The sequence below is a fragment of the Cebus imitator genome, unplaced genomic scaffold, assembly GCF_001604975.1.
Source record: "Cebus imitator isolate Cc_AM_T3 unplaced genomic scaffold, Cebus_imitator-1.0 Scaffold42, whole genome shotgun sequence".
Classification (NCBI taxonomy): Eukaryota; Metazoa; Chordata; class Mammalia; order Primates; family Cebidae; genus Cebus; species Cebus imitator.
In genome coordinates, this window is record NW_016107357.1 from 3,151,713 (window position 1) to 3,176,036 (window position 24,324).

The 24,324-nt window shown below is 40.1% G+C and overlaps 1 pseudogene; it reads left to right on the forward strand.

Annotated features, from left to right (window-relative positions):
- LOC108302605 overlaps positions 1-23,818 on the forward strand; it is a 110,179-nt pseudogene extending 86,361 nt beyond the window's left edge.
- Positions 23,819-24,324: the final 506 nt, after the last annotated feature.

Sequence of the window (24,324 nt, forward strand, 5' to 3'; positions counted from 1 at the left end):
GTTTACTTTTTAGAAATTTTCTTTTTTATATTCTTTCCCCACAGAAGCATCTAACCATAAAGATACTCTTTAGACTATACTCATTAGAGGCCCATCCAGTAGGTTTCAAATACATGACGGAGAAGACAAGAGAGGTGGGGAGAGGCCAGTTGATCTCGATGAAAACAACAATAGTTTCCATTTATGAAGCACTTCAACGTGCAGGCACTCTGCTGAACCCTTAACAAATATCTCATTTAATTTTTACAACAAATCCAAGGTGTAGATTTTATTATTTCCATTTAGTGATTAGGAAGCTGGAGTTTGAATGGTTCAGTAATTGATCTGAGATCGAAATGCTTCACACCTAAGTCTAAGTCTCCTTCCCTGCTTTCATCCACTGGGCCCTGGTACTCAGAACCAGTGAGCATGTTGGGGACTGCAGATGGTGCCCAGGGTCTTTAATCAACAGGTCAACATATTTGGGCTCATAACTCTCATGGCAGGACAAGGGGGCCTGAAGTGGGGAGAAATCAGTGGCAGGGAGACTTGCAGGGGTCAGACTGCTGCATGGACTGGCAACCTGCTCTTTCCTTCCCACTAAACTATGAACACTGGAAGGACAGCTACTCAGTCTACTTAATTTTAATCTCTTCAGTTGCTGGGATGCTGCCCTATGACAGAGGACTTTATAAATAAACTGTTGACCAGAACTTCATCATTCTTTCTGCTCATATTAACAGATTTATGGGATGAGTGGACCACAGCTAGATGTAATCAAAACGCAACTTTATCCTAACTAAGTCCTGTCACTGTCCCCAGAAGAAAGCCTGAACAAGTTCCATAGCTTTCCTAAGCATCCTTAGATGATAAAAAGTATAATTATAAGAATCGGCCAGGCACGGTGGCTCACGCCTGTAATCCCAGCACTTTGGAAAGCAGAGGCAGGTGGATTACCTGAGGTCAAGAGGTCGAGACCAGCCTGGCCAACATGGTAATACCCCGTCTCTAGTAAAAAATGTCAAATACTGAGTTGTGTTCAGAACTACCGGTCATTTGACCACCCTGGAGAGTCAACTTAAAGCCAAAGAGCAAAGGGAGACAAGCTAAAGTGGCAGCCTGGGGTGGAGCTGGCCACATTAAAGAGCTTCAACATACTTACCCAAGCTGTAGTTGCTGGTGAATCACTGACAGACCAGGAAGTGATAAGGTACGATTTGCCTCTGCTAGGGGGTTGAGGAGAGTGCTGCAGTTTGGACCACACGTGCACCAGTGTAAAAGTCATGGTAAGCTACGCTTTTCTGAATAGATCAAGTCACATTTCCAATCTTTGACCCAGTTTGCTTAGCTTTATGAATTCTAGAATCCGCAAAAATGAATTCGATTGGTCAGGCCTAAATTAAGACAATCTCTGATGAATCCAGCCAAATAGTTTACCCCTATCAAGCGCTACTTATGAGTTTCCTGAAGGCACCAAAATATAACCAGTAAGAAGCACTTTTTACTAAGTTTAGAGTTACCAAATCCTTTCTGTCCTATTTTTTATGAAGTAAAAAGAAAAAAAAATGTAATTATTTACTAACTACTATATCTTTCCCTTTAAAAATAAAGACTTAATCCAGTAAATTTAACTTGGCTTACATTTATTTCATCACATTTCACAGAAATTGATTTAGGGAATAATTTCACTCAGTGGTAGAAACGAAAAAAAAATGTACAGATTCAAAAATTCAAACCCTATTAGCCAACAAGCAATTGGCTTACAGTATGCAAATATCTTAGCAGGAATTATGAAAATAACTTTTCCTTCTCCACTTTGAATTAGTCCCTTGGAACTTTTAAACTTAAAATCAGAAGTTTCCTTTTACTAAGGGTAAGCCCTGGAAAAATCTCTTTCTACCCCACAAAATGAGCTCCCTTTTGGGATTCCCAAGCTGAAGTTGATTTCCTGAATTTACCAAATGCTTATTACTGTTTTATGTCCTCTGATTGAGGAAGTTCTCCCTTTCCAAAAACATAATATTCCCAACAAGATTTCACTGCTTCTCTGTGAGAAACATGCCAGGAGGATTATTGCTGTATGTTTAAATGTGTTCTTATTTTTGCCAGCTAAAAGAAGAAACTTCAACAATGTCATCTTCTCCCTTATCAGGCTTTATTTATTTCCAGATGCATAACAGGAGCCCACAGAGGGTAACCTGCTGAATCCCTTGAAGCAAAACACTCACAGACCAAACCTTTAAATTTCTGTTATTTATCCCTTCTTTCACTGATAATAAAATACATTTCCATAGTTACCTCTACCTCCTCGCCCACCAAAGTGAGAAAACATAGGCTTGGGGCATGGGTTGGGGGATGGAGGCACTAAAAAGAATGCTAAGTCACCAAATGCTGCATCTGCAGAGAGCAGAATGCTTCTAGAATATTGCCATCATTGCAGTAACTATTATTATCTCCATAGATGTGTATTGAAAACACTATGCTTAGAAACTGAAAGAAAAACTCAGATAATTAAAATGACTTCCCCAAGGCCATATAGCTAAAAAAATTACAAAATATGGATATGGTGTCTTACAGGCTTGAAGCTGCCTGACTCCACACCCAGTGTTCTCCCCAGCATGTCCACCACAGTAAAGAGGTCGTGAGCATTTCCCCTGCTAAGTTCTAACTGGAATCATGGTTGCATTATGGCAAGATATGGCTCTTCATAATTAGTGCCATTTAAATTATATGCCCCAGATTTACACCAACCATCTCAGCCATTATATGTTACAATACTACTCTATTACTGAGTCCTTTCTAAAATGAAATGTAACTCTTTCATCATTTCTCTTTTCAAATAATTTCACCAATGACCTATTATCATATGACCAAGTTTAAATTCTTTGATAAGTATCCAAAGCCCTTCATTTTTTTTAATTTTTATTTTTACTAGTATTATTATTTTTAGAGACAGGGTCTCATTCTGTCACCCAGGCTGGAATGCAGTGGCTCAATCATAGCTCACTACATCCTTGAATTCCTAGGATCAAGCCATCCTTCCATCTCAGCCACCCTAGTAGCTGGGACTACAGGCACATACCACCATGTCTGGCTAATTTTTTATTTTATTGTTGTAGAGACAGAGTCTCAATATGTTGCCCAGGCTGATCTCGAACACCTGGCCTCAAGGAATTCTCCTGCCTCAGTCTCCCAAAGTGCTGGGATTATGGGTGTGAGCCACCACTCCTGGATTCAAAGTCTTTCATTTTTATGTATTTACTTTTTTTAACCTTATTTTAGGTTTGGGTGTACATGTACAGGTTTGATATATAGGTAAACTTGAGTCATGGGAGTTTATTGTACAGATTACTTTGTCACCCAGGTATTAAGCCTAGTACCCAACCCACCCTCCACCCTCAAGTAGGCCCCAGTATCTGCTGTTCTCTTCTTTGTGTTCATGGACTTCTCATGATTTAGCTCCCACTTATAAGTGAGAACATGTAGTATTTGGTTTTCTGTTTCGGTGTTAGTTTGCTAAGGATAATGGCCTCCAGCTCCATCCAAGTTCACATGAAAGCCATGATCTTGTTCTTTTTTATAACTGCGTAGTGTTTTATGGTGTATATGTACCACATTTTCTTTATCCAATCTGTCATTGATAGACATTTAGGTTGATTCCAAGTCTTTGCTATTGTAAACAGTGCTGCAATGAACATTCACATGCATGTATCTTTATGATAGAATGATTTATATTCCTCTGAGTATATAGCCAGTAATGGGATTGCTGGGTCTAATGGTAGTTTTGTTTTTAACTCTTTGAGGAATCATCATACTGCTTTCCACATAGTTAAGCCAATTTACACTCCCACCAACAGTAACTGTTCCCTTTTCTCTACAACCTCACTGGCATCTGTTATTTTTTGACTTTTTAATAACAGACATTCTGACTGGTGTGCGATGGTATCTCACTGTGGTTTTGACTTGCATTTCTCTAATGATTAGCGATATTGTTTTTCATGTGTTTGCTGACCACATGTATGTCTTCTTTAGAAAAGTGTCTGTTCATGTCTTTTGCCCACTTTTTAATGGGGTTATTTGTTTTTTCTTGTAAATTTGTTTAAGTTCCTTATAGATGTTGCATATTAGGGCTTTGTCAGATGCATAGTTTGCAAATCTTTTATCCCATTCTGTAAGTTGTCTGTTTATTCTGTTAATTGCTAGTATCCTTTGCTGTGCAGAAGCTCCTTAGTTTAATTAGATCCCATTTTTCAATCTTCACTTTTGTTGTGATTGCTTTTGGCATCTTTGTCATGAAATCTTTGCCCATTCCTGTGTCCAAGATGGTATTGTCTAGGTTGTCTTCCAGGGTTTTTACAGTTTGAGGTCTTATATTGAAGTCTTTAATCCATCTTGCATTGATTTTTGGTTGTGGTATGAGAAGGGGTCCAGTTTCAATATTCTGGATATGGCTAGTCAGTTATCCCAGCACTATTTATTGAATAGGGAGTTCTTCCCTTATTGCTTGCTTTTGTCAGCCTTGTTGGAGATCAGATGGTCCTAGATATGCAGCCTTATTTCTGGGCTCTCTATTCTGTTCCACTGGTCTGTGTGTCTGTTTTTATATCAGTACCATGCTGTTTTGGTTACTGTAGCCCTGTAGTGTATACTCTGAAATCAGGTGACGTGATGCCTCCAGCTTTGTCCTTTTTGCTTAGGATTGTCTTGGCTATTCGAAAGCTCTTCATTTTTAAACAGGGGTTTGGGGGCACTGAATTCCTGAGGGTTCTCCTAGCTGATAAAGCTGGAGTAGACTGGTGAGCCAGTCCCTTTTGTGAGCCAAAGGGACCTTCAACCTAGACATGAGGCAAGTGTAAGCTGAATTGCAGGTTTATTCTATTTTTTGTATATTTAAAATTTTATATAATAAAACATATTTTTAAAATTATTCCCTAACAGTACAGTATTTCCATTTCTCCAGCTCCAAGTTTTCATGTTCCACCTTCATCATAGTATTATTTTGTAATATCTTATACAATATTTTTCTTTATATTGACTTTAAATTGATACACTATTTTACCAAGATTTGTACTAATGATAATACTCATAAAATCACAGGTTTGATGAACTAGTGTTGTCATTTTCTAATACACATTAAAATTACTGTGTAACTATAAAAAGGAAAATATTTCACCATTATAATTTACAGCAACTATTCAGATCAACAACTATATGCAGACCTTACTTTGGGAAACGCCAACAGGAGAAAAGTTAACAATCACAAGTAGTTCTATTAGGCTGAAATAAAAGGAACACTGAGGAGAAGAGCAAATACTGTCTTTATAAAGTTTGGTGGGACCAAGCTGAGAAAGACTTCAAATGCCAAGTCCTTTGGGGGTAACATCTCAACTACTGAAGAAATGAAATTTAGCAGCCAGGGAAATGGGATTATCAGAGCTACACTTGAGGGAAAGCAATCAAGCTGCAATGTGTAGTAACTAAAATCCTGATCTTCCTCCACCCCCAAAATATGCTCCTCTCAGGATCTTCCCCTTTCTGTTAAGTGACAGCCCCTCCCTCTCCCCATTCTACCAGTTGCTCAGGATGAAATGCTTGTCTCTTTTTCAGACATCCACAGCCCATCCATCAGCAAACCCTTTTGGTTCTACTTTCCAAACAGAACCAGTTTTTCTTGCCATTTCTACAAGTACCACCAACTACAAAAAAAGCATCATTTTTTAATTTTTTCTTTTACATTTTAGAAGCAGGGTCTCACTCTGTCACCAAAGCTGAAGTGCAGTGGTGCCATCATAGTTCACTGCAACCTCAAACTTCTAGGTTCAAGCAATCTTCCTGAGTAGCTAGGACTACAGGCGCGTGCCATCATGCCTAGCTAATATTTTTATTTTTGTGTGTAGAGGCTGGGTCTCACTATATTTCTTGAACTCCTGGTTTCAAGGAAACTTTCTGCCACAGCCTCCGAAAGCATTGGGATTACAGGCATGACCCACTGCACGAGGCCTCATTTGTCTCTTGCTCGTATTATTAAAATTGCCTCCTAATGGCTTCCTGCTTCCTCCTTAACTCTCCTGCAGACCCTTCTTCACAAAGCAGCAAGAGGTATATCTTTAATAAAATGCTTGTCTGTGTATTTTATAAAAACATTGCTATCAAAATCAAGAAAATTGGCACTAATACTATTAACTAATCCACAGCCGATAGTCATATGTAATTGACTGTCCCAGTAATATCCTTTAATAGCCACCCCCTCCAATGCAAGATCCAATTCTATATCACATCATGTATTTATCTGTTATGGCTCTTTAGTCCCTTTTAACCTGAAACAATTCCTTAGCCAATTTTTTTATTTCCTAGCCTTAATATTTCTAAAAAATATAAGCCAGTTATTTTGGAGAAGCCCTCTCAGTTTGGGTTTTTCTGAAATTCTCCATGATTCAGATTCAGGTAATGCATTTTGCAGGGGCAGGAAAACCACGAAAGTGATGTGGTTCCCTCAGTGCATCATTTCCAGAAGCACACAACACTAGTTGGTCCACTTTTGGTCATATTAATGTTGATTCTTCATGAACATCTGACAATTTTCTTCAAGTGTAAATAAGTTCCTGTTTTCCCCTTTGTACTTTGCAGGTAAATACCTTAATTTTATGCAAATAACTGTTCGTCATCAAACTTTCAATCACTAGTTTCAGCATCCATTGATAATTTTCTAAATTCACTGCTCCTCCTACATTTATGAATTGGCAATATAATGAAAGGAAAAACATTTTTGTCCCTCCAATTTATTTATTTATCCATTCATTTACCTTAGTACAAACTCATGACCCTTAACTGAATTTATTGATTTATAATACCAATTTTATGCTTAAATTGGTCCAGATTTGGTAAATAAAACCTCTTTAAGCTAGCTGCTATGTCCCATTTTTTTAAAGTGAATTTTTTATTTTGGAATAATTTTATATTTACAGAAAAGTTACAAAGGTAATAGAGAGCTCACATATACCCCTTATCCAGCTTCCTCCACTATAACCATTTTATATTACCATGGCACAGTTCTCAAAGCTAAGAAACCAGCAGTGGTACATTACTATTAACTACACTCCAGACTTTATTAATAAGGTTTACCACTTTTTCCACTAAGGCCCTTTCTCTGCTCCAGGATCTAAGGCAGCATGCTGTGTTGCATTTTGTCCTCATGTCTTCTTAGTCCACTCTTCTGTCACAGTTGTTCAGTCTTTCCTTGTATTTCATGAACTCAACAGTTCTGAGAAGTACTGGTCAGGTAATTTTTAGAATGTACCTCAATACAGTTCCATCGTATGTTTTCATCATGATTCGACGTGAGTTATAGGATTTGGAAAAGAATACCACAGAGACAAGGTCCTTTTGTCGTCATATCAAAACAGGAAGTAGTAATGGTAGCAACATGACTTATTACTGGTGATTGTTAAACCTGATCATTTTGGTTAAAGTAATGTTTGCCAGTTTTCTGCACTGCAAAGTTATTATTTTCCCCTTTCTAAGTTCTACTCACTGGAAATCAGTCACTACGTCCAGCTCACACTTTGGGGGAGTGAGGGAATAGTAATAATAGTATCCACATATACTATCTGAAATTCTTCTGTAAGGAAAATTTGTCTCTCATCCTTCATTTATTTATTTATTTGGTTATTCAATTATACGTATGGCAACACGGGCTCATGTACCTTTATCTTATACTTGTGTTATAATTCAATACTACACTTTCTTTATAAATTACTGTTCAAATTTTTCCAGTTTTGGCCCCCAGGAGCTCTTTCAGGCTGGCACCTCTGTCTTGTGCACATGCCTCCATGCTTTTATTTTTTGAGCATTTCCTAACACTACAAGACTCTACAGGCTCCTCTTATATTTTTCGTGCTCTTACCCTGGTATCAGCTCTATCTCCAAAAAGCCCTGGCCCCTCTCACTGAAAAACAATGTTTAGAAAGCAAGATCTGAGTGCTCCGCGGGCTCATTGCCCCTGGGGTGGCACTGGCTCTAGACCAACAAACCTCCTAAAAAAACCATAAGTGAGAGGGATGGTGGTGAGAGATGAGGCTTGAGCACCCACTGGGTTTTTGTTGTGCTGATCTCAGTAAAGGCCAAAGCAGTAATTCACATTCTAGTTCCTCTGGGAAAACAGAATAAATCCCACAGATGAGTTAGTTGGGAGAAAAAAAGTGAACATAGGTGATGCAGTGCATGCCAGAATTGAAAGAGTTAGATGAGAAAGGAGTGGGCAAGGACAGGCCTGGTGTATGCCTGTGCCCAGTGAAATTATACATCGCATGCTCTTTCACATCCAAAAGTTTCCCCATTTGGACAATAAATTACCTGGCCAACTTAGAAACTGCCTTGAGGATGAGATTTGTGGTAGATGAGCCACTGATTATTACAATGTTTTGCTGTGTCAAACAACGTAATCATTCATTTGCACATTTTATAGAAATTTTTATGAAGATTTAAACCACATTTCAGTGTTTCCTGGATGTCAAATTTGTCTTTGTTAAATGTGCTTCTTTTCTTTTTGGCGCCTGGCTGACCTCCCCAGGCTAAGGCCTCCCTCCAAAGAGGAAAAGAGCCTCTATCTGAAAAATGCATTTGCTACAGGGGATAGAAATTATTTAGGCAGATAGTATGGGTAACAGAGGCCTCAGCAGAATTTCCCTTTTAACAAAAACAGCCCCCAAATCATTTCTTTTTTAACAAAGAACAGCCTGAAAAATCAAGCTGCAGACATAGATAAGCAAGCTGGAAGCTTGCACAGGTGAATGCTAGCAGCTGTGCCAATACGAAAGGGCTACCTGAGGGTCAGGTATGTTCAACATGGAGGTTCCATCTTCCTTTTTCTTTGTCACCACAAGTACAGTAAGGAAACAGGCAACATGGCACCAGTCAGATAGAGAACCCATCTGTATAATAAAAGATCAGGATGGAGTGGCCAGCTTTTTCATGCCCTATGCAAATTGTACACCTGGTCCAATCAATCTTTTGTGCCCGGTGTAAATCAAATACCACCTCCTCAAGCTCATCTATAAAACCTGCTGCATTTCGCCACGGACCAGAAAACCTGCTCGGGATCCCTCTCTCTGCAGGACAGAGCTCTTCTCTTTCTCTCACCTATTAAACCTCTGCTCTTAACCTCACTCCTTGTGTGTCCACATACTTGATTTATTTGGTGTGGGGCAGTGAACCTCAGGTATTACCCCAGATGAATGATGCCACTTTGCATTGTTTCTGTAGTCAATTAACCTCATTAATTTTGCTCGGTTTATAATCTGAGTTTTTCTACCTGAGGCCCTTTTGGTGTCCTAGGAGAAGATATGATGAATAGGAAGAAAGAAATTTACCTTCTAACCATCTTTTCTCATTTGCCCATCCTCTTTCAGCCTGACTTGTGCCTTGAGTAACATCTTATGTCCACACCTTCCTCCCCTGTGTGTCCTCACTTCACTTCAACACTCCATCTTCAAGGACACAGGTAGAATGGGAAATAAGCTTCACACAAAGATCTGGGGTTCAGATTTAGACATTTGAAACCACTACTGTTTATGCAGCAAGAAAAAAAAATGTTTTCTTCTTAGATTAAAAAAAATGCAGAGAAAACTGTACAGTACAATTTGCAAACTCCAGTTGTCCACCCAACAATAAAAAAAAAGTCCAGTATTTCTTTGCAATGACAGAAATTTGGTGAACATACATAGTGATAAATTTGGAATCCAGGTGAACATTCACTTTTAAATAGATTTTATGAAGCAATGCTTGCTCTAGAAAGTGTGGTCCTAGAAAATTTAATCAACTGCAAAAGAACCACTAGAGTTTGTGAAGGCTTGACAATTGAATGTTTTTAAATATTTGACGAAACGGGTCTCCTGGTTTCTTTCAAAGTTGCACCAGCAAGGGTTACCTAAGTGCAAGCAAGCCCAGGTGACATTTTTATATTTCCAGGAAACTCCTGTGCCAGGATTCAACCCTTAGAGAATGATCAAATCTTCATTAAAACTCCCAAAAGTAGGAATTGAGACCAGAAAATAAGACATTCTCACTCCATCAGTGTGTTTTGCAACAGAGCTCAAATTATGAGAGCTGCTCAGGAAAAGGTCTCAGACCTGGCAGAGGATGTGTTGTAAAAACCCGCAGCTCCCATAGCGACCTGCCCTGTTTCCTGCAGAAACAGGCAAGGACCTGCCCAGAGCCAGAGGTCAGAAGGTAGCTCTGGAGCAGCCCTGCTCAAGTGGCCTCCTCAACCTGGCATCCTGAGAACGTGGCTCAGAGCCAAACCTGGGAAAACCTATGGAGTCCATCTGAGGTTCAAAGTATAATCCCCTCCTCTCACCACCTCCTTCTTTTGGGGGATGATCGAGGGGGTGGTCAGGAAACAGGGTCTTGCTCTGTTACCCAGGCTGAGTGCAGTGGCACAATCACAGATCACTGCAGCCTCGACCTCTCGGACTCAGGTGATCCCCCAACCTTGGAATCCTGAATAGTTGAGACTATAGGCATGTGCCACCATGCCTGGCTAATTTTTTATTTTTTGTAGAGATGTGGTCTCGCCATGTTGCCCAGGCTGGTTTCCAACTCCCGGGCTCAAGTAGTCCTGTTACTTCAGCCTCCCAAAGTGCTGTGATTACAGGCATGGGCCATCTTACCCAGCCTCTTCCTTCAACCTCAGGGTCAGGCTCTACCCTGGAGTAGACGGTACCAATGGCACATATCAGAATCAATTAAAAAGACTTTTCACACTTCACCCGCCTGCATTCACAATTCAGAGCAATATTCCACTGAGAGTTTCATCATCACCTCTCTTTTTTTCACTGATGGTGTTGTCACTGTTGGGGTTAGAGCAAAATGAGGCATAACAGCAAAGATATGAATTCAACTTAATTGTCCATCAACAGAGGGTTGGAGAAAGAAAATATAGTGCATATACACAATAGAATATACTCAGTTGTAAAAGAGAATGAAATAACATCTTTTGCAGCAACATGGATGGACCTGGAGGCCATCACTCTAAGTAAAAACAACTCAGAAACAGAAATCCAAATACTGCATGTTCTCACTTAAAAGTGGGTGCTAAATAATACATACACATAGATATACAGTGTGCAATAATAGTCACTGGAGACTCAAAATGGTCAAGAGGTGGGAGGGGTGAGGAATGAGAAATTAATTACTTAATGGGCACAATGTATGTTATTTGGGCAATGGTTACACTAAAAGCCAGACTTCACCACTGTGTCACATATCCATGTTAAAAAAAAATGCACTTGTACCCCTTAAATTTATACACATTTTAAAACAAAGTGAGGAAGTAGAGTTGTGAATGTGTGCCGATTGTTAATCAGGAAACTCTTGTTCTGATACTATAACTTGCCATTGGATTTGAGAGACCTTACTTGGATTCTTTGGGAGTCAGTTTTCCTGTCTATAGAATGAGAGTCTGGAGCAGTTAAGTATAGTGTAATGGAAAGTCCAAAGCACAAAGTCACAATTCCTGGTGCACATAATTTAACTTCCCTTTGCCTCATTCTCCTTTCATTTAAAATGGAGATAATAATATCTTTGTTCTCTATTTTAGTAGGGCTACTTTGAGGGCCAAATAATGTGAAAGTTCTTTAAAAACTGTTCAGTGACACATAAACATACAGCTTTATTCTGACTGTTGCTGCTTCACCATTGTCTTCTAAGTTCTCTTTACATTCTAAAGTCATAATTTCAAAGTATTTCAACGTGAAATACTGGTCATGGCATTCCCTTAACTCTTCCATGGTCTTTCATCTATTCAGCCTTGGAATGTGATCTTAAAACAAATGAACCAAAGACAACACCAACATCCACCTCTGCTTTCCAGCTGTTTTAAGTTCTAACAGTTGAGAATGTTAACGCTCAGTGTTACTTAGAATAAAGATCATCCAGTAGATGGTGCTGCTGTCTCTGAAAATGGACTGAGAAACCAAAGCGACTTCATCTTCCCTACTAAAAGTCTGGAGAATACGGTTGAGGCCAATCTATGGAGAGCCTTGACTGGCAATCAAAGAAGTGTCTGAGTTATTGTCTATTCAATGTGAGGTCAGTCCACAGTGTGAGCAGAAAAAAAAAAATAATGATGAAAGGCATTAATTGGAAAAGTTAATTTGATAGAAAACTTAAGGATAGCATGTAGAAGACAGTGACTTGTTCAAGAGTGAAAAGACAGAAGGGCCTTGAGCTTCCAGAGTCTATAGATACGTAATAAAATGCATAGTAATAATAATTTAAGTAATATTAATTTTTAATAATTTAATATCAGCAATAAATTATTATGAAGCACTGCTCTAATCACTTTACATAATGTTAACTATTTAATCTTCACAATAAATCTATGAAGGAGGAATTGTTATTATGCCCATATTACAGAGGAGTAAACTGAGGTTGGGTAACTTGCCCAGAGTCACTCAGCTCATACACGGACTGAAGCTGATATTCACATCTAAGCAGTAGGCTCCAGAGTGTGTGCTCTGATGACCTACACTAAAATGGCTACATATTTTACAACCTCCATGGTAAACAGTAATAATAACATTGAACAAATGGGGCAATCCCTAAATGGATGCTTAGAAAAGAGATTAAGATGACAGTCTGGCCTTTTGCACACTGAATTTAAGGTGAAGACAGGGTATACCTCATTTAAACCACTGAAATCATTTGGTCCATTCACTATCTTAATCAACATGGGATTCCCTTTTACAACTTTTCAGAATGGTTATTATAAGGTCTAAAATGAAAGGCAAGGTCATTTTCTCCTAAGAGCTCATCTCTTCCTTATAACCAAATTGGCCTTTGTCAGGCTTTAAATCAAGAAAAAGGTTTCCTCACTGCTTCCTCTATGTATGAGAGAGAGGGTTGGCTCCATATTTGCTCACCCATCCACCCATTTTTTAACATAGCCACATCTTGACTTTTTACAGGAACAAGGACAAACTGGAGGTGGACAGGGGAAAAGTCTAGTGCATAGTATTTATTCTTGATGTAACAATGTATTTTGTCATCTTTTCATTTGTATATTCATGTGCATCTCACTGCAAAGTGTTCAGGTCAATTTGCTCTCTGAAGGCTAGACTCTCTACTTGACATTAAATCCATAATGTTTTGAGGTAGAGTGAATTGCAGGAACATAACAGTAAGAGAAAGGAAAAAGGAACCACTTATGAGTTGAACTGTCACTGGGCTGCCCAAATAACTACATATAAATAGGAAGTTTATGGATCTGAAATTCTCAAGAGCTGTTCCTTCAGCACTACTGAATGCAAATTCTTGGTATGTTCCTAACTGAGGACACTAGACTTCCCAGTCTATTTAACTTGAGATCGTTCTGTTCAAAAATAAGAAATGTTGGCCAGGCACGGTGGCTCACACCTATAATTCTAGCACTTTGGGAGGCCAAGACGGGTGCATCATGAGGTCAAGAGATCAAGACCATCCTGGCCAACATGGTGAAACCCCATCTCTATTTTAAAAATATTTAAAGAATTTTTTTTAAAAGTTAAAAAAAAATAAGAAATGTTGTATATATTCAAATCATTTTAACATATCATTTCATTCAAATGCATGCTTTGCTTCCTGGTAGCTATTTAACTTTGGGCAAGATACTTACAGTCTTCTTGCCTCAGTTTCCTTGTCTATAAAATAGAACTGTCTAATTTGTAGGACAGTCGTTTTCAAAAGTAAATGAATTAATGCATGTAAAGCAGTGAAAACCATGCCTGATAGGTAAATGAACTGTAAATGTTAGCTCTATTTATATTACTTAACATCTCATTTGAGCCACATAACAGCCTTATGAAATAAGATGGGTATACTGTAATATTTTCATTTACAACCAGGTTCAGAAAGATTATGGGACTTTCTCACAATCACACAGCTAGTAAGTCTGTGAGAAAATTAGTTAAAAAGGCACTTAACATATAGCAAGTGCTCAATCAACATTTGCTGCTGTTGTCACTCTGATCAGACAATGCTAAATTTCAATCCCAGGTTTTCTGACTCAATCCCAATTGTTTTCTTTCTTTCCTATGTTTTTGTTTTTTTGTTTGTTTGTTTTTTCCCTGCACTCAGGTTTCTATGGTAATAGGAATACAGTTTAGAACTGAAATACTAGCCAGATCTTGCAAGAAACACCATTACTTATAAGGTACTTCAATGACCAGGTTATCCAAGTCTTAAAAAAATAAAACAAGCTTGATGCCTCAAATTAAGACTAAGACTAAAAAAATTTAGATCACACAAAAGTTATATTCAGGAGGATTAGGAGGAAGATCGCAAATAAGAGACAGGGCTAACATGCAGCTCCCATTTGGACCGACAAAACAGTGTGTGGAGACTTACACCGTTTTGCTTCAAGAACCACCACAGAAACACACTAGGAAAACTGAAAGAATTCATGGATCCCTTGAAGGAAACAGCATGCCACAGCAAAGGTACAAGACAGACAAAAAAATTGCAAGTCCCCAAAGTGTGAGAAGGGGAAAAACCTGCCTCAGAACATACATCCCCATGGGGGAATCTGAAAATCCAGATCACAGGTGAAGGACTTAACCTTACCTAGAGCTGAAATGGATTTAGGGGGCCACACAAAATATAAAGTAGAAGCAGCAGCAGGAAGAGCCCTGTAGGCACCCAGTCTCCAGCTTGAGCCCAGGGAAGCCATCCCTGACTATAACTCACAGGGGTCCTTGGGGAAGACAGCCAGCTGAATTGGGGTGTGGAGTGGTCACAGGGTGAAATGAGCTCCCAAATGAAATTTGTGATAATTTTAACTGGGCACTAATTTTCTTGAGCAGAGCCCAGGGTGTGAACAGAAACTACTGCATATACAAGCACAGGAGCTGCTGCCAACATTGCGGGCAGACAGGGAGGGGCAAGGCCTGAAAGCCATGCTTGCTTTCTCAGCAGGGAAGCATAAGGCCTGGAAAAAGATCTGAGCTGGGCACTGCAGGAGCAAGACTACCCACCAACTGCATGGCAGCTGGATGAAGCCTTTCACTACCAACTCTCCCCCACTTTTCTGGCAAACTGTATGACCCAGCAGAGGCAGCTTTAATCCTCTCTGGAACATAACTTCATTGGCCTGAGAACCATACCCCCACTCCTGACAGTGGTTGTGGCAAGCCCCACCCAAGGAGAGCCTGAGCCCAGACCCATCTAAGCCTGCCCTGACCTGATGGCATTTCTCTACCTGCCCTGGTAGCCAAACAAAAAAGGCATAAATTCTTGGGAGGTTTATGTCTCCACTCATCACCTGAGAAACCAAAATACTTGCCCTGGTCAACTTAGGGCAAGCTTAGATCCTCCTCCTACTATTGCAGCGGATATTCTCTTGAAAGTGCCACATCCTGGCTGGAGACCGGCCAATTTAGGCCATTATAGAAACTCTTAACAGAGTAACCCTACTCCCAGAAAGAAGAAAACAGTTACTAAATCCAATGCCTGCAACATCCTGGCTAACCAGTGGTCCTGAGTGTGTCCACATGACTTTACTACTAGCATAACCAGCATTAGAGAAGGCCAGCACGCTAAACATATCTATAACCAAGGACTTTCACAGAGTCTACCTCATTCTCCTGCCATCTACACTAGAGCAGGTGCTGGTATCCATAGCTGGGAAACCTGAAGACAGATCATATCACAGGACTCTTTGCAGACATTCGCCAGCACCAGCCCAAAGCCTGATAGCCTTGCTGAGTGACTAGACCTAGAAGGGCAACAATAATCATTGCTGTCGGGCTCTCAGGAAGCGCCATCCCTTGGGAAAGGAAGAGAATATCACACCAAGGGATCAGCTCATGGGGCAAAAGAATATGAACAGAAGGCCTTGAGTTCCAGACTTTTCCACTGAAATAGTCTACCCAAATGAGAAGAAACTAAAAAAGTAAATGCTGTTAATACAACAAAGAGCTCTATAAAACCCCCTAAAGATCACATGAGATCCCCAGAAATAAATCCAAACCAAGAAGAAATCTTTGAATTGCCAGACAAATAATTCAGAAGCTTGATTATTAAGCTATTCATAGAGATACCAGAGAAAGGTAAAAACCACATTAAAGAAATTTTAAAAAACAATAGAGGGTATGGATGAAAAATTCTCCACAGAAATAGATATCATAAAAACAATCACAACTTCTGGAAATGAAAGACACACTTAGAGGAATACAAAATGCACTGGAAAGGATTAACAATAAACTAGAACAAGTAGAAGAAAGAACGTCAGAGGTCGAAGACAAGGCTTTCAAATTAACCTAACCAGACAAAGACAAAGAAAAAAGAATTTTTGAAAATGAACAAAGCCCCCCAAAAATTTGGGATTATGTTAAATGGCCAAAGCTAATAATTAGTATTCCTAAGGAAGAAGAGAAATTTAAAAGTTTGAAAAACTTTTTTGAGGGAATAATTGAGGAAAAGCTCCCTGGCCTTGCCAGAGATCTAGACATCCAAATACAAGAAGCTCAAAGAACACCTGGGAAAGTCACCACAAAAAGATCATCAGCTAGGCACAGGTTATCTAATGTCAAGATAGAGAAAAGAATCTTAAGAGCTGTGAGACAAAAGCATCAGGTAACCTATAAAGGAAAACCTATCAGATTAATAATAGATTTCTCAGCAGAAACCTTACAAGCCAGAAGGGATTCGGATCCTACCTTTAGCCTCCTCAAACAAAATAACTGTCAGACAAGCATTTTGTATTCAGTGAAACTAAGCTTCATAAACGAAGAACAGATAAGATCTTTTTCAGACAAATGCTGAGAGAATTTGCCACTTCCAAGCCAGCACTATAAGAAATGTTAAAAAGCAGTTCTAAATCTTGAAACAAAATCTTAAAATACACCAAAACAGAACCTCCTTAAAGCATAAATCTCACAGGGCCTATAAAACAATAACGCAATTAAAAAAAAAAAGGTATTTAGGCAACAACTAGCATAATAAATAGACCAGTACCTCATATCTCAACACTAACGTTGAATGTAAATGGCCTAAGTGCTCCACTTAAAAGATACAGAGTGGCAGAATGGATAAAAATCCACCAAGTATCTGCTGTCTTTGAGAGACTCACCTACTACAAAGGACTCACATAAACTTAAAGGGGTGAAAAAAGATATTCCACACAAATGGAAATTAAAAGCAAACAGGAATAACTATTCTTATATCAGGCAAAATAGACTTTAAAACAACAACAATAAAAATATATACAAAGAGGGCGTTTATATAATAATAAAAGGATTAGTCTAACAGGAAAATATCACAATCTTAAATATATATAACCTAACACTGAGCTTCCAAATTTATAAAACAATTACTACTAGATCTAAGAAATGAGATACATAGCAATACAATAATAGTAGGAGATTTCAATATTCCACAGACAGCACTAGACAGGTCATCAAGGCAGAAAGTCAACAAAGAAACTATACCCTGGAACAAATGGATGTAACATATTTACAGAACATTCTACCCAACAACTGCAGAATTTACATTATTTTCATTAGCACATGAAACATTCTCCAAGATAGACCATATGATATGTCACAACTCTTAATACATCTAAGAAAATCAAAATTATATCAAGTATCCTCTCATATCACAGTTGAACAAAACCGAAAATTAACTCCAAAAGGAAACCTCAAAATTATACAAATTAAATAGCTGTTGAATTATCTTTGGATCAAGAATGAAATTAAGATGGAAATTAAAAAATTCTTTGAACTGAATAACTATAGTGACACAAAACCTCTGGGATACGGCAAAAGTGGTGCTAAGAAGAAAGTTTATATCATTAAATGTCTATATCAAAAAGTCTAAAAGAGCACAAACAGACAATCTAAGGTCACACCTCAAGGAACCAGAGCAACAAGAACAAACCAAACCCCAACCCAGCAGAAGAAAAGAAATAACAAAGATCAGAGCAGAACTAAATGAAATTGAAACAAACAAAAATACAAAAGATAAATGAAACAAAAAGCTGATTCCTTGAAAAGATAAACAAAATTGATAGATCATTAGTGAGATTAACCAGAAAAGAAGAGAGAAGATCCAAATAAGCTCAATTAGAAATAAAAAGGGAGATATTACAACCAATACCACAGAAATACAAAAGATCATTCAAGGCTACTATGCACACCTTTATATGCACAAACTAGAAAATCTAGAGGAGATGGATAAATTCCTGAAAATATACAACCCTCCTACATTAGTCAGGAAGAAACAGAAACTCTGAACAGACCAATAACTAGTAGCAAGATTGAAGCAGTAATTTTTAAAGTTGTCAACAAATAAAGAATCCAGGACCAGATGCATTCATTGCTGAATTCTATCAGGCATTCAAAGAATTAGTACCAATCTTACTCAAACTATTCCAAAAGACAGAGAAAGAGTGAATCCTCTCTAAAGCATTCTATGCAGTCAGTATGACCCTAATACCAAAGCCAGGAAAGGACATACAGAAAAAGAAAACTACAGACCAGTATCCTGCATGAACACAAATGCAAAAATCCTCAACAAAATACCAGCTAACTGAATCCAACAGCATATCAAAAAGATAATCCATCATGATCAAATGGGTTTGCATACCAGGGATGTAGGAATGGTTTAACATATGCAAGTCAATAAATGTGATACATCACATAGGCAGAATTAAAAACAAAAATTATATGATCATCTCAATGGACACACAAAAAAGCATTTGACAAAATCCAGCATCCCTTTATGATTAAAATCCTCAGCAAAACTGGCACAGAAGGGATATACCTCAAGATAATAAAAGTAATCTATGACAAACCCATAGCCAACATTATACTCAATGGGGAAAAGTTGAAAGCATTCCCTCTGAGAACTAGAACAAATCAAGACTGCCCACTTTCACCACTTCTATTGAACATAAAACTGGAAGTCCTAGCCAGAGCAATTAGACAAGAGAAAGAAATAAAGGGCATCCAAATTCGTAAACAGAAAGTCAAACTGTTACTGTTCATAGATAATATGACTGTGTACCCAGAAAACCCTAAAGACTTGTGCAAACAGCTCTTAGGTCTAATAAATGAATTCAGCAAAGTTTCAGAATACAAAATCTCAATGTACACAAATCAGTAGCACTGCTACACACCAACAGCAACCAAGCTGAGAATCAAATCAAGAAACTTGCCGGGTGCGGTGGCTCAAGCCTGTAATCCCAGCACTTTGGGAGGCCGAGGCGGGTGGATCACGAAGTCAAGAGATCGAGACCATTCTGGTCAACATGGTGAAACCCCGTCTCTACTAAAAATACAAAAAATTAGCTGAGCATGGTGGTGCATGCCTGTAATCCCAGCTACTCAGGAGGCTGAGGCAGGAGAATTGCCTGAATCCAGGAGGTGGAGGTTGCGGTGAGCCGAGATCGCGCCATTGCACTCCAGCCTGGGTAACATGAGTGAAACTCCGTCTCAAAAAAAAGAGAAAAAGAAACTCAATCCTCTTTAAGACAGCTGCGAAATAAAATTAAATATTTGGGAATATATTTAAGCAAGGAGGTGAAAGATCTCTACAAGGAAAACTACCAAACGCTGCTGAAAAAAATCACAGGTGACACAAACAAACGGAAACACATACCATGCTCATGGATGGGTAGAATCAATATTGTGAAAATGACTATACTGCCAAAGCAATCTACAGATTCAGTGCAATTTCCATCAAAATACCATGATCATTCTTCACAGAACTAGAAAAAAAATCATAAATTCCTATGGAACAAAAAAAGAGCCTACATAACCAAAGCAAGACTAAGCAAACAACAAACCTGGAAGCATCACATTACCCCACTTCAAACAATACTACAAGGCTATAAAAATAGGAATGTAGGCCAATGGAACAGAATAGAGAACCCAGAAATAAAGCCCAATACTTACCGCCAACTCATCTTCAGCAAAGCAAACAAAAACATAAAGTGTGGAAAGGACAACCTAANGGTACTGGGATAATTGGCAAGCCACTTGTAAAAGAATGAAACTGGATCTTCATCTCTCACCTTATACAAAAATCAACTCAAGATGGATCAAAGACTTAAATCTAAGACCTAAAAATTCCAGAAGATAGTATCAGAAAAACTACTGTACATGCTGGCTTAGGCAAAGAGTTTATGACCAAGAACCAAAAAGCAAATGCAACAAAAACAAATAAATAGATGGGACCTAATTAAACTAAAAAGCTTCTGCACAGCAAAAGAAATAATCAGCAGAATAAACAGACAACCCACAGAGTGGAAGAAAACATTCCCAAACTATGCATCCAGCAAAGGACTAATTTAAGGAACTCAAACAAATCAGCATTTAAAAAACAAATAATCTCATCAAAAAGTGGGCAAAGAACATGAATAGATGATTCTCAAAAGAAGATACACAAGTGGCCAGCAAAATATGGAAAGAAATGCTCAACATTACTAATTATCAGGGAAATACAAACTAAAATCACAATGAGATACCACCTTACTCCTGCAAGCATGGCCATAATTTAAAAATCAAAAAATAATAGATGTTGGTGTGGATGTGGTGAAAAGGGAACACTTCTACGCTGCTGGTGGGAATGTAAATTAATATAATCACTATGGAAAACAGTATGGAGATTCCTTAAAGAACTAAAAGTAGAACTACCATTTGATCCAGCAATCCCACTATTGAGTATCTATACAGAGGAAAAGAAGTCATTATATGAAAAAGACACATGGACATGCATGTTTATAGCAGCACAATTCACAATTGTACAAACATGGAACCAACCAAAATGCCCATCAATCAACAAGAAAATGTCACACACACACACACACACACACACACACACACACACCATGGAATACTCCTCAGCCATAAAAAGAAATGATATAATGGCATTTGCAGCAACCTGGATAAAGTTGGAGACTATAATTCTAAGTAAAGCAACCCAGGAATGTAAAACCAAATATCATATGTTCTCACTTGTGAGGAGGAGCTAAGCTATCAGGACACAAAGGCATAAGAATGACATAATGGACTTTGGGGACTCAAAGGGAAGGGTGGAGGGTGGATGAGGGTTAAAAGACTACACATTTGGTACAGTATACACTGCATGGGTGATGGGGTGCACCAAAATCTCAGAAATCACCACGAAAAAACTAAGCCACGTAACTAAAAACCACCCATTTCCCAAAAACTATTAAAATAAAAACTCAGACTTTGGATCAACTTTGTATTTTTTTCATTTAGAAGAAATGTATATTTTTTTCTCTACACTTTCAGAAGCAGACCAAAAACATTCATACTGATAGGTAAGGCATGGATTTGTTTGTTGTTGTTGATGTTACATCCTCTTGAGCCTTGATGGGATTGGAAAAATTAATGTTAAGGGGTGAGGAGAGTGTGGAAGAAAGAAGTAATGGGAAGAAGTTAAATAAATAAAACTGGAAAGTCTCAGAATACAAAATCAATGTGGAAAAATCACGAGCATTCCTATACACCAATAATAGGCAAGCAGAGAGCCAAATCATGAGTAAACTCCCATTCGTAATTGCTACAAAGAGAATAAAATACCTAGAAATTCAACTTACAAGGGACAGGAAGGACCTCTTCAAAGAGAACTACAAACCGCTGCTCGGTGAAATAAGAGAGGACACAAACAGATTAAAAAAAAAATAAAAAAATTAAAAAAAATAAAAAAAACATGCTCATTGATAGGCAGAATCAATATCGTGAAAACAGCCATACTGCCCAAAGTAATTTACAGATTCAATGCTATTTCCATCAAGCTATCATGGACTTTCTTCACAGAATTAGAAAAAGTTACTTTATGCCGCGGCCCTTCCTGCTTCCACGGCTCAAGAAGGAAGTTGGGCCCAGTTGCCCGAAAAGTTGGAGCACATCATAAAATACAACATGTCTGCGCTGCAGCAAGTGCTCTACCGTCACATGCAGGCCAAGGGCCTGCCGCTGACTGAGGGCTCCAAGAAGGACAAGAAAGGCAAAGACGGCACCAAGACCCTGATGAACACCATCACGGAGCTGCGGAAGATTTGCAACCACCCCTCCTTGCTCCAGCACAGCGAGTCCTTTTCTGAGCACTTGGGGTTCACCAGGGGCATCGTCCAAGGACTGGACTGTACTGAGCCCTGGGTAAATTTGAGCTTCTCCATAAAAATCTTTCCAAACTCCCAGCAACCAACCACAAAGTGCTGCTGTTTCTGCCAAATGATCTCCCTCGTGACCATCATGGAAAATTACTTTGCGTATCACGGCTTTAAATACCTCAGGCTTGATGGAACCACGAAGGTTGGAGGACCGGGGCATGCTGCTGAAATCCTTCAAGGAGCCCGGCTCCGAGTACTTCACCTTCCTGCTCAGCACCCGGCCGCTTGGCGGGGGGTGGGGAGGGGAGGCTCGGCCTGAACGTCCAGTTAGCCGACACTGTCATCATTTCGACAGCGACTGGAATCCTCACCAGGACCAGCGAGCACAGAACCGAGCCCACCACACGGGGCAGCAGAACAAGGAGCGCGTGCTCCGCCTCCGCACGGTCAGCAGTGTGGAGGAGTAGATCCTGGCTGCGGCCAAGTACAAGCTCAGTGTGGACCAGCAGGCGATCCACGCCACCATGTTCGACCGGAAGTCCCCCAACCACGAGCATGCGCCTTCCTGCAGGCCATCCTGGAGCAGGAAGAGGAGGAAATGAGGTGCCGGACCACGAGACCGTCAACCAGATGGCCGCCCGGCACTAGGAGGAGTTCGATCTGTTCATACGCATGGACCTGGGGCGCAGGCGCGAGGAGGCTCGCCACCCCAAGCGGAAGCGCGCGTCCTGGAGGAGGACTAGCTCCCCTCGTGGATCATCAAGGACCACACCGAGGTGGAGCTGCTGATCTGCGAGGAGGAGAAGGAGAAGATATTCGGCTGCAGCTCCCACCACCGCAAGGAGGTGGACCACAGCGACTCACTGAGGGAGAAACTCAAGAAAATGACAGGAAACGATATCCATGACCCAGCCAGCAGTGTGGCACGTGGACTACAATGCCAGCGTGGCCTTCAGTTCTTAACACGTGCGTCAAAGGCCATCGAGAAGGGCACGCTGGAGGAGATGGAAGAGGAGGTCCGGCAGAAGAAATCACCACGGAAGCTCAAGCGACATCAGCGACCACCAGCACCTGGAGCCGCGACCAGGACGATGAGAGCAAGAAGAAGAAGAAGCGCGGGCGACCGCCTGCAGAGAGGCTCTCCCCGAACCCGCCCAACTTCACCAAGAAGATGAAGAAGATGGTGGACGCCGTAATCAAGCACAAGGACAGCAGCAGTGGACGTCAGCTCAGCGAGGTCTTCGTCCAGCTGCCCTCGCGAAAGGAGCTGTGCGAGTACTACGAGCTCATCCGCAAGCCTGTGGACTTCAAGAAGATAAAGGCGCCCATCCGCAATCACAAATACGGCAGCCTCAACGACCTGGAGAAGGACGGCATGCTGCTGTGCCAGAACGCGCAGACCTTCGACCTGGAGGGCTCCCTGATCTGTGAAGACTACAGCATCCTGCAGTCGGTCTTCACCAGTGTGCGGCGGAAAATTGAGGAGGATGACAGCCAAGGCTAGGAGAGTGAGGAGGAGGAAGAGGGCGAGGAGGAAGGCTCTGAATCTGAGTCTGGTCTGTCAAAATGAAGATCAAGCTTGGCCGGAAGGAGAAAGCACAGGACGGGCTGAAGGGCGGCCGACGTCAGCAGAGCCGAGGGTCCAGAGCCAAGCCTGTCGTGAGTGACGACGTCAGTGAGAAGCAATAGGAGGACCTCTCAAGAAGTGGCAGCGAGGAAGACTGAGTCCCACCATTCCAGTGTCCACTCCGAGCCCCTCGTTCCAGGCTCAGACGGCTTAGGCCTTAGCAGTAAGAGGTAGCAACAGACACAGTTTCAGACTTGGGATAAAACTGTATAAACAAAAGAATCTTCCATATTTATGTGGCAGAGAAGCTGTAGGACTGTTTGTGACTGGCCCTGTCCTGGCATCAATAGCATTTGTAACAGCATTAACTGTCTGAAGAGAGAAAGAGAGAATTCTGAATTGGGAAAAAGAGAAAAGTACTTTAAATTTCATATGGAACCAAAAAAGAGCCCGCATAGCCAAGACAATCCTAAGCAAAAAGAACAGAGGCCTCAGAATTAACACCACACATCTACAACCATCTGATCTTTGACAAAAATCAAAAAGAAAAGATTATTTGTTTCTACTCTAATACATGCTGTGGACAGAAACAACAGCAGGGCTCCTTTTCTAATGGCTGCAGAGCCTGAGTCTGCACTTCTGTGGTTTGGAAGGTTATTAGTAT